A 10,656-nucleotide genomic window follows, 5' to 3' on the forward strand; every position below is an offset into this window, starting at 1 on the left:
TCTTGAATACTTCTAGGGCCTGGGATCTCACTATCTCCTAAGTCATTGTCCTTTAGACAGTGACATCTTTTTTTTTTTTAATTTTTTTTTAACATTTATTTACTATTGAGAGATAGAGAGACACAGAGCATGAGCAGGGGAGGGGTAGAGAGAGGGGGGAAACACAAAATCTGACGTAGGCTCCAGGCTCTAAGCTGTCAGCATAGAGCCCGACGCAGGGCTCAAACTCACAAAGTGCGAGATCATGACCCAAGCCAAAGTCGGTTGCTTAACCAACTGAGCCACCCAGGCGCCCCATAAACAGTGACATCTTTGTGAAGTCATCCAGGTGTTTAATAGGGGGTAATAATATCATGACCATGAATATCCTTTGAGTGAATGAAAGGATGGATGGTATATTTCAGTTTTGTTACTCCTTCCAGATAGCTGAGAAAACTATGGTTAACAATTTTATTTTCTTTCTTTTTTGTGTATGTGAATAATGTATTCTCTGTGTAAAATATGTGTGTGTGTGTGTGTGTGTGTGTGTGTGTGTGTGTGTTGGGAATGCCAAAAGTAAGTAAAGAGAAAATAAATCTTTGAAATCTGAAAAAAAAAAGCTTAAGTAATAAATGAAATTTTAGAAAATAACACCTAACTTACTTTCAGAGTTGCATAATTATGTCCTATAGATTTTTTACTTCTTTGTTAGACTCTTTCTAAATTTACTTTGAATTATGAAGATGTATTCTCAACTGATAATAATTAAAAAAATTAATAAAACTAAGATGTGAAAAAAGAGAAGGAAAAAATATGAGAAGCTCCTCCAAATGTATTAATTAGGAAAAATACAAACTTCTGACACATCAAGAAGGAGAATAGCATGGCTGATTATCATGTTGATACAAAAATCAGACACATTTGCCAAAAGTTACTGTCAATAAACCAACTGAAAATAAAATTGAAAATCTTTTCTTAAGTTCTATTTACCAATGAAAACTACTTACTAGTCTAATTACTTCAAGGAGGAAAAAATTGTAGGAATAAGTCTGAATTAATAAGATGTTAGTACTCAGTATACAAAGAAAGATGTGTATGCGTGTCTGGAGTTGTGTTTTCCAACACTAACTCCCAACACTAATTCTCTGGACATCAACTGGTATCCTCCAGTCCTCCACATGACTACCTCTGCATCATATGCCAATATAAGCCTGAGTCCCTTTTACTTCTAACCAAATGTAAGTTCAAATATAATAAGTTCAATTATAAGTTCAAATTATAAGTTCCCATAATTCAATAGTTTGCTAGAATGGCTCACAGATCTCAGGGAAACACGTTACTTACACTCACCAGTTTATTATAAAGGCTACAACTCACGAACAGTCCGATGGAAGAGAGGCATAGGGCAAGGTATGAGTTAGGGCCACATATGCAAGCTCCATGCCTTCTCTTGACTTGCCACCCTCCCAGCACTTCATATGTTTACCAACCAGAAGCATATCAAATCTTGTGACTCAAGAGTTTTTATAGACTTCATGTCCAGCCCCTGCTTCCCACCCTGGAGAATGGTGAGTGGTGAGTGGGACTAAAAGTTCCAATCCTCTAATCACTTGTTTTCTCTGGTGACCAGCCATCTCCTGATGCTATCTAGGGGTCCCACCCTAAGTCACCTTGCTAACATAAATTCCCGGCATATCCAAAAGGACTTATTATGAATAATAAGTCACTTGTATTACTCAAGTAATTCCAAGGGTTTAAGGAGCTCTGTTCTCCACCTCCACCCTCTACCACACATGATGTGCATAAAACCTACACTTCCTGGGAATAGTTCCTGGTGCACTGGAGGGGAACCAAGGGTCTAACTTCCCTCTCTGAATATTGACTTCACATGATCCCCTCTGTTTTCAATACCATACTTTAATTCTTAGTATCTCTGAAATGTGAGTCCTTCAGGGATTCTGGAGGGAAAACAGGTTCATTTCTTGATTCTCAGCCAGTCTTTAGCTTATTTTGACCAACAGAATATGGTAGAAGTAATGCTGTGTGACTTCTGAGCTTCAGCTTCAAGAGATGTTGCAGCTTCTGCTCTCTTCCTCTTGGAACCCTGCCCTGACACTGCCATGTAAGGAGACTAGTGTGACCTACAGGAGAAAGAAAGGCCACTTAGAGGAGAACTGAGGCCCCAGTTAACTGCCAGATATGGGAATAAAGGCATCAAGAACCAGCTATTCTGTAGCCAACCTGTGAACTGATCACAAATGTGTGACTGAGCCCAGACAAACCCACATGGAGCAGAGAAAAAACACCACAGCTAAGCCCTATTCAAAGTGCCAGCCCACAGAATTGCAAAAAAATAAATGGTTATTTTAAAACGCCAGGTGAGTTATAGTAAAAGTTAACTGATACAGCCTTTTGTGCTACCCAGGGAGGGGTCCGTATGGTGTTGTTTTGTGTTCCTGTTGTAAGTTAAAGGGAAACTTTCACAATGTCTGGGGCCCTTGATGTCCTATAAATGAAGGAGAAGGATGTCCTCAAATTACTTGCAGCAGGAACTCACTAAGGTGGCACCAACCTTGACTTCCAAATGGAATAGTACATCTACAGAAGGAAAAGTGATGGTATCTACAACATAAATCTGAAGGGAACCTGGGAGAAGCTTCTGCTGGCAGCTCAAGCCATTACTGCCATTGAAAGCCCAGCTGATGTCAGTGTCATATCATTCAGGAATACTGGCCAGCGAGCTGTGCTGAAGTTTGCTGCTTCTGTTAGAACCACTCCTATTGCTGGCCACTTCACCACCCAGATCCAGGCAGCCTTCCAGGAGCCAAGACTTCTGGTGGTTACTGATCCCAGGGCTGACCACCAGCCTCTCACAGAGGCATCTTATGTTGACCTGCCTACTACTGCTCTGTGTAACACAGACTCTCCTCTGTGCTACATGGACACTGTCATCCCATGCAACAGCAAGGGAGCTCACTCAGTGGGTCTGATGTGGTGGATGCTGGCCCAGAAAGTTCTGCGCATGCAAGGTACCATTTCCCATGAATACACATAGGAGGTCATACCTTAGCTCTACTTCTAATGGGATCCTGAAGAGATTGAAAAGGAAGAGCAGGCCAACACTGAAAAGGCTGTGACCAAGGAGGAATTTCTAGGTGAATGGACTGCTCCAGCTCCTAAGTTCATCGCTACTCACCCAGTTCGGACTGGTCTGAAGGCGTGCAGGTGCTTCTGTGCCTGTTCAGCAGTTCCCCACTGGAGACTGGGGTGTTGAGCTTGCCAGTGAAGACCGGTCTGCAGCTTCCACTGCTCAGGTCACTGAATGGGCAGGAACAACCACTGAGTAGTCTTAAGCTGTTCTTCTACAAAGGCAAACAAAATGGAAATGAAGTTGATGGAAAATAAACAGTTTCTAATAAAATAAAAGTTAACTGATACAGTGGCAAGGTATAATGTTCTCTGCAGCTTACCTTCAAATGTTTTAGAAAAGAAACTACACACACACACACACACACACTTTTGAGAGAGTATATATATATATATATATATATATATATATATAAATATATATATATTTATATATATATTTTAGAGAAGTGAAGCAAATATACCAAAATATTAGTGATTAGTAAATTTAGGTGAAAGGTATATGGGTACTCACTATACTATCCTTTCCATTTTTATGTACATTTACAACTATTAAATTAAAATTTCAGGGGAAATAAAATTTAAAATACAGAAGAAAACAATAGTGACAAAATGTTGACAATTGTTGAAGTCAAATAACGGATATGGAGAAATTCATAATATCAATCTTTGTTGATGTTTGACATTTTCACAATAAAAAGTTTTAAATTATACAGCAGGTATGATTGCCATATAGTGAGTTAAAATTTGGTTCAAATTTTAAAGGGAGCCAAGTTCAAAAGGGAGCCAAGAAGAATCCCAACAAACAGGCCTTGCAGGGTTCCCCCCAGTTTACAGCACTCATTCCTTAACTGTAACATTCCATTTTTCCTTGACTTGCCACTCTTCGTCAAGCCTAGCATAAAAGTACACAAGTCTAGTTATTTCTCTGGCTCTTTATTTCCTTATGAAGGCTCCCATACCACATAAAACTTACATTAAATAAATTTGTAAGCTTGTCTTTTTTTTTAAGTTTCCTAGTTCAATACGACAGAATTGAATTGTTTCCGCTACCTCAACTAGACTCTCTCAATTTTGTAAAGTTATAGACGCTCTACGTTATCTATCTGCTTTCCAACCAACCCTCCGCACCCTTTCTAGCACAATCTACTACCCGTATAAAGACTGAAAATGGCAAACCATCACTGCCCTGACTTCTGCTGCACTTAGGACAGGGGCATGTAACCCCATTCTGGTCCCATTCCTCTGTTTTAGTAGGCAGTTTACTTGGGTGGAACCAAACTTCAAACTTTGTCTTCCCTGCAGTGGGTGTACATCTGAAATCACTATTCAAATTTTTTTTTTTTAAGCCTTACCTGGCTGCTCAGCTAGCCTTCCCCATGTATGTGTGGTTTAGGGCCCAACCAGAGATTTGGGCAGAGTTCATACACAGAATTTGGGGTTCCCCTCTCAGGCTCTCTCCTTTCCAGGATGTTCCCCTTTGTTGTCCTGCTGTTGTGGTCCCTCTGAACTCTGTCCTCTGGTTCTTCAAGCCAATACACTTATCTCTGTGCACAGGGGTTTTAGCTACCCCTTCTAGGGCTTGTCCTCAAACTGAGAGTCTTTGAAAATGGAGAAACTCACTCAGTGCAATTTTCCTCTTCCAACTGTAGACCCAATTTCTACCTGCTTTTAGTTTCCAATACCTCTAGTTGTTTATTTTTGCCCAGAGTTTATAGGTGTCATATGCAGGAGGATTGGACTGGGAGAGGCTATTTCACAATGTACTTTGCAATTCTCTTTCAGAAGACAAAAGAAATACAACGGACTCACCATTTACTGAATACAAATTGCTTAATCTTGCTTTTAACAAAATATTCCAATTCTTTAAAGAATTGCTAATATTAAATGTGTTAATCTTTGTTTATAGGCTAATGAAGAATGCCCATTGTGTACCATATGTAAAACAGATAAAACTATTGATTTTTCCTATATATAAAAGTAAGTATTGTTAGCGATCAATTGTCTTCCACTTGGATTGACATTACTAATTTAGAGTCTTGCTCAACATTTTATTATCAATAGCAGCCCGGGAAAGTCTGACCACTTATTAAGTTTTTAAAATAAACTTAAAAAAAATTTTTTTTAATGTTTATTTTTGAAAGAGAGAGAGAGGCAGAGAGTGAGTAGGGAATGGGCAGAGGGAAAGAGACACAGAATCTGAAGCAGGCTCCAGGTTCTGAGCTGTCAGCACAAAGCCCAATGCGGGACTCAAAATCACAGACCACGAGACCATGACCTGGAGTTGGACACTTAACCAAATGAGCCACCCAGGCATCCTGAAGATACACTTTATACAATGAGTAATGTATACAGTTAATGGAACCATTCTCTTCGCAGTTTAATTGGGAAAGAATATTTTCCAGGTCAAAATTAGGATGCAATAAATCTTACCCAACAGACCTATCAGAAAAACAAAGTATTCTGTATGATTCTTTTCAATAGCCAGTAATCAATAGGTCCAAAAAGGTAGCTATAAGAAGAGCAATACATAGGGTAGAAATAGCAGAACATGAGCCAACCTGGAAGAGGCTAAAGATGTCATCTTCTCTCATTTTCCAACAATTCAAAAGGTAGCTCCTGTCATGTAATTATGCATTAATAATATTCTTTAGGGGTGCCTGGGTGGCTCAGTCAGTTGGGTGTCTGACTTCAGCTCAGGTCATGATCTCATGGTTCATGAGTTCAAGCCCCACGTCAGGCTCTGTGCTGACAGCTCAGAGCCTAGAGCCTGCTTCAGATTCTGTTTCCCTCTCCCTCAGCCCCTCCCCCACTAACGCTCTGTCTCTCTCCATCTCTCAAAAAATGAATGAAAGTTAAAAAAACAAAAAATAAAATGAAGTAATATTCTTGAGATTATGACAATAGATGCACATTTTACATGAGCAGCTATGCTAAATAGAGTAACAAACATTATGAGAGTGAAGAGTAAAGGTCAAAAGTAGAGTACATTTGTTTTGGGCCCTGCAAGTTGCTGACATTCCTGAGGTGATGATGATAGACCCCCAGCTTTCCTGGCCCTTATGATGATGAATCAGTGCTAACCAACTGACAGATGACCTTTTCTACATGGCTTCCACTTATTGTTTTTGCAGCTGGTTAAACAGCTGTGTCGTAACACCAGCCACTGTGAATCCACAGGAAAGTGATTATAGGCACGGGAGAAATGTCTTTCTTGGAAATTTAAACTAGTTTGTCTGTATGAATGAGAACCCTTGATGAGAAGACTTTAAACATTGTAGTTGTCTGATGATGCAGTGTCAGAGCTAGCCTCTTTATAGAAACCATGCATTATGTATCCAACACCTGGAAATATGTGTAACACGAGCTTCTGAACATTTCTTCCAGTAGATAGAGGTTTTGTCCACAAAATAATAACTTTGCAGTCTATACACTCAGCTTCCCTCTCATCTCTTGATACCCGGGAAATGACTACAGTTCACAGATGTATTTTATTCCATTTGCAAGTGTTTAAGACAAATGAAACAATATTTTATTTATTTAAAAAAATTTTTTTAACGTTTATTCAGTCGTCAGAGACAGAGACAAAGTATGAGTGGGGGAGGGGCAGAGAGAGAGGGAGACACAGAATCCGAAGCAGTCTCCAACCTCCAAGCTGTCAACACAGAGCCCGATGCGGGGCTCAAACCCATGGACTGTGAAATCATGACCTGAGCTGAAGTTGGATGCTTAACTGACTGAGCCACCCAGGCACCCCAACAATATTTTAAAATATGAAGAGTTTGGGGGTGCCCGAGTGGCTCAGTCGCTTAAGGGCCCAACTCTTAAACTTGGCTCAGGTCATGATCTCAGATTCATGAGATCAAGACCCGTGTTGGCCTCTGCTGGCAGCATGGAGCCTGTTTGGGACTCTCCTGCTCTCTCTGTCCCTCCTCTGCTCACATTCTGCCTCTCTCAAAATAAATAAATAAACTTTAAAAAATATAAAATATGAAGAGTTTTCTCTCAAAAATTCTTTAAAAACATAAATAAAAACCAAGATTTCCATCTTCTCTTGAAGCTAGAAGAATCTGGTAACCCAGCATTGAAAGCCTGCATGAGGACACTGAGGTGAGTTGAGTATTTGTGGCTCCTGGAGGACCTGAGCTCCCCATTCAGCTCACCCCATTCATCTTCTTGACGTGCTCAGCCCCTAAAGGAATTGAGTTTGAGATCTAGGCCTTAGACAATTAAAATACTATCTTGTAACCATTATTCACCAGAGGATGTAAAGATGAAGTTGTTACTGATAAGGCTCAGTGGCCTTTGAAAAATAGTCCCAAATATGGCAGATTATAGAGTAACCACACTTTAATCAAACCCCTACAGAGAATATGTAGGCTTTCCTAAAGTGACTTTTTAGCATACAAGCCAGAAACTATTTTGGGGGGATTCATCTATATACAGGTTTTTAGAGAGTAGTTGAATACTTTATTGATGTAATTTATGTTTACTGTAAGATCCAGTAATGTATTTTTGCCAATCATATATTTCCAATACGAAGTGAAAGTAGAAACATCTGTAACCTCTAACTTACAAGTGATGAGAGAATTTGGGGAAATTTAAAATAAGAACTGAAAGTTATCAAAACATCAAAAAATTGAGCTTGTCCGGGTGCCTGGGTGGCTCAGTCAGTTGAGCGTCTGTCTTTGGCTCAGGTCATGATCTCACCGCTTGTGAGTTTGAGCCCCACATCGGGCTATGTGCTGATAGTTCAGAGCCTGGAGCCTGCTTCAGATTCTGCATCTCCCTCTTTCTGTCCCTCCCCCACTCACACTCTGTCTGTCTCTCTCTCTCAAAAATAAACATTAAAAAAAATTTTTTTTTTTAAATTGAGCTTGTCAAGAGAATAGGTACAATCTATATGAAAGAAGTTACTTCCTGACCAAAGTTCTGATAGAACAAGCTAATAATGATAATCTGTATTATTCATTTGCTTTCATGTAGTCATCAAGATGCTCTTTTTTTCCTGTGTGAGAGAGAGAGTGCACGTGAATGGGGAAGAGGGGCAGAAGGAGGGAGAAAGAGAGAGAGAGAGGGAGGGAGAGAAAGAGAGAGAGAGAATCTTAAGCAGGCTCCATGCTTAGCGTGATGTGGGGCCTGGTCCCAGGACCCTGGGATCATGACCTGAGCCAAAATCAAGAGTAGGATGGTCAATCAAATGAGCCACCCAGGTGCTCCATCAAGACAATCTTATGATATGTTATCTATTAACAAATAAAAAATTACCCCAAAACTTAGCAGCTTAAAACAGCAAGCATTTACTTTTGATTAACTCTAAATAAGACTTGGGAAACCTACAATTACCAAACTAAAATACTGATATGTACGTTCCCTTCCATTTGTTCAGATGGTAGCTTGTACAAAAATCCTCCTTAATATACACAAAAGAATATATGGAAGATACGTTTTTAAAATGCAATATACTAGAAATAGGAATGTTTTCCATGTGAACTGCTCCCCCCACCTACCACAAACCTGTTCTCAAAGTGGATCCACATCCTTGTTGGCAAGCTGAGAGCTTCACTGTTCTCTTTACTTTCCTTCTTTCCCTTGCTGTACTTTTTTCTCTATTTCCCTCATTCCCTCTTCAAACAAATCTAATTTTAAAATATTGCTTGAATTTTACGAACTCAATTTTGTTCTCGGGATATTCTTCGCGAATTAGAAAATAAAATGTATTCTATTTTTATAGCAACATTTTGGAGGAAATTAAAACCACACTATAACAACACACACACACGCAAACCCTGAGAAATTGCTATTATATTCTTCTATAATGCAAATTAAATAGTTGACTTCAGTACGCATAGAACATCTGCTAACCCAAATTAAAATGAACGGGGAACTAAATTAGAATTGCTTTTTCCATCTAATCATAAAGAGGATAAAATATATTATGAACCAGTTATTCTCAATGTTTTAAGGCATTGCCTATTAGTCGGCTTAGTACAGAAAATTGAAGCAATAACTAAATAGTATCCTGGGGACCTGAAAGAGTTAATGACTGTGGCTGCCTAAGTGCTTAATTAACAGCTGGGTAGAGTTACCAGGCAACTCTAATTTAGGAATAACAACAACAGGTACAGATTTATTCTCAATCCCAAACCAATATTGGCCATAGTCCCTTCTCTGGAGTTGAACTATTTTATGCTTTCTTGTTTTAATTACCTGTTTTCAAATTTATTATCTCACTATGCATATTATAAAACAGTAGGCAACAGAAAACTATAAAAGAAAATAATTTTTAAGAACATCTCATTCTCAAAAATTTGAAAATGGTCATTTGAATGCTTGGCAGAAAGAGACAAAATATAATGCCCATTTTTGTATGGAGAATAGCCCATTACCAGTTTCTCTCTCCCCTACTGTGGCTCTCCCCATTGACTCATGTAATTATCATTGAAGATGACAAGATTTTCTTGATCATGGTGACCTGACTTCTTAAACTTTTTTTTTTTCACCATCAAAGAAGAAACAGTATCCTGCTCTTTTCAGTAGTACATACATCAATATTGGAGCAAATCTCAAAAATGGGATTTTTTGACCCCAACTCAAAATGACATGAGAACTACTAAAATACTCCACATTTTTTCATTACTAAAAATTAAATCAATGGTTTGTAACAGTAGGAATTAATTTCAATTGTGTATAACAGGAAACCTAACAAACGTTTAAACAAATTATGGTGTTATTTTTGTTTATTCTTCCAAGAAACTGTCAAAGATCCAATCAGCTTTCTGCTCTAGCATCTCTAGTATGTAGCTATGATTTTCATGAATCCCTCTTATACCAAGATGGCTCTTCTCCTTCCACCATGCATATATATTCTAGGAAGAAATAATGAGGGGGAAAAAAGACAAAAGACATGCACCAGCTTAGTGCATAATAAAATGAAGAAGAGAGGCACCTGGCTGGCTTAGTCAGTAGAGCATGTGACTTTTGATCATAGGGTTGTAAGTTCGAGCTCCATGTTGGGTGTAGGGATTACTTAAACAAAAAAATCTTTAAAAAAAAAATGAATAAAATGAAGAATAAAGATGACCTGTCCAATAATTGATGTTTCTGTGGGAGCTTGCAATAGCAGTTAGCATATATTTAGTGCTTACCACAGTCTAGGTATTAATGTAGGTGCTTTCCATATAGTAACTCATTTAATTTTCATAATAATCCTTTAGGATATTCACTGTTTGTTTGTTCCCTTCTGTGAGAGGCTGGTAGTCAGCCCTGCTATCAGTAACCTCCTGAAGACACCAGGGAGGCTGCCTGGATCTGGTTAGCAAATGTTCCAGGACTGAAGCGGCCCACAAAAGGAGGGGCTCCAGTGGCAGCAGCCAACTTCAACAAAGTCTACAGGCCAGTGTTCCTGAAAGATATCATGTTCATACCACCTGGTCTTTAAATGGTAACAATGGCATGAGCAGCCAGCAGAAGCTTCTTCCAGATTCTCTTCAGATTTATGATGCAGATGCCATCACTCTTCCTTCTGCA

The 10,656-nt window shown here is 39.0% G+C and overlaps 1 pseudogene; it reads left to right on the plus strand.

The window, feature by feature from the left end:
* The first annotated feature begins 2,144 nt into the window (after window positions 1-2,144).
* On the plus strand, window positions 2,145-3,340 carry LOC122491777 (annotated as a pseudogene).
* Window positions 3,341-10,656: the final 7,316 nt, after the last annotated feature.

This window comes from Prionailurus bengalensis, chromosome C2 (assembly GCF_016509475.1).
Source record: "Prionailurus bengalensis isolate Pbe53 chromosome C2, Fcat_Pben_1.1_paternal_pri, whole genome shotgun sequence".
Taxonomy (NCBI): Eukaryota; Metazoa; Chordata; class Mammalia; order Carnivora; family Felidae; genus Prionailurus; species Prionailurus bengalensis.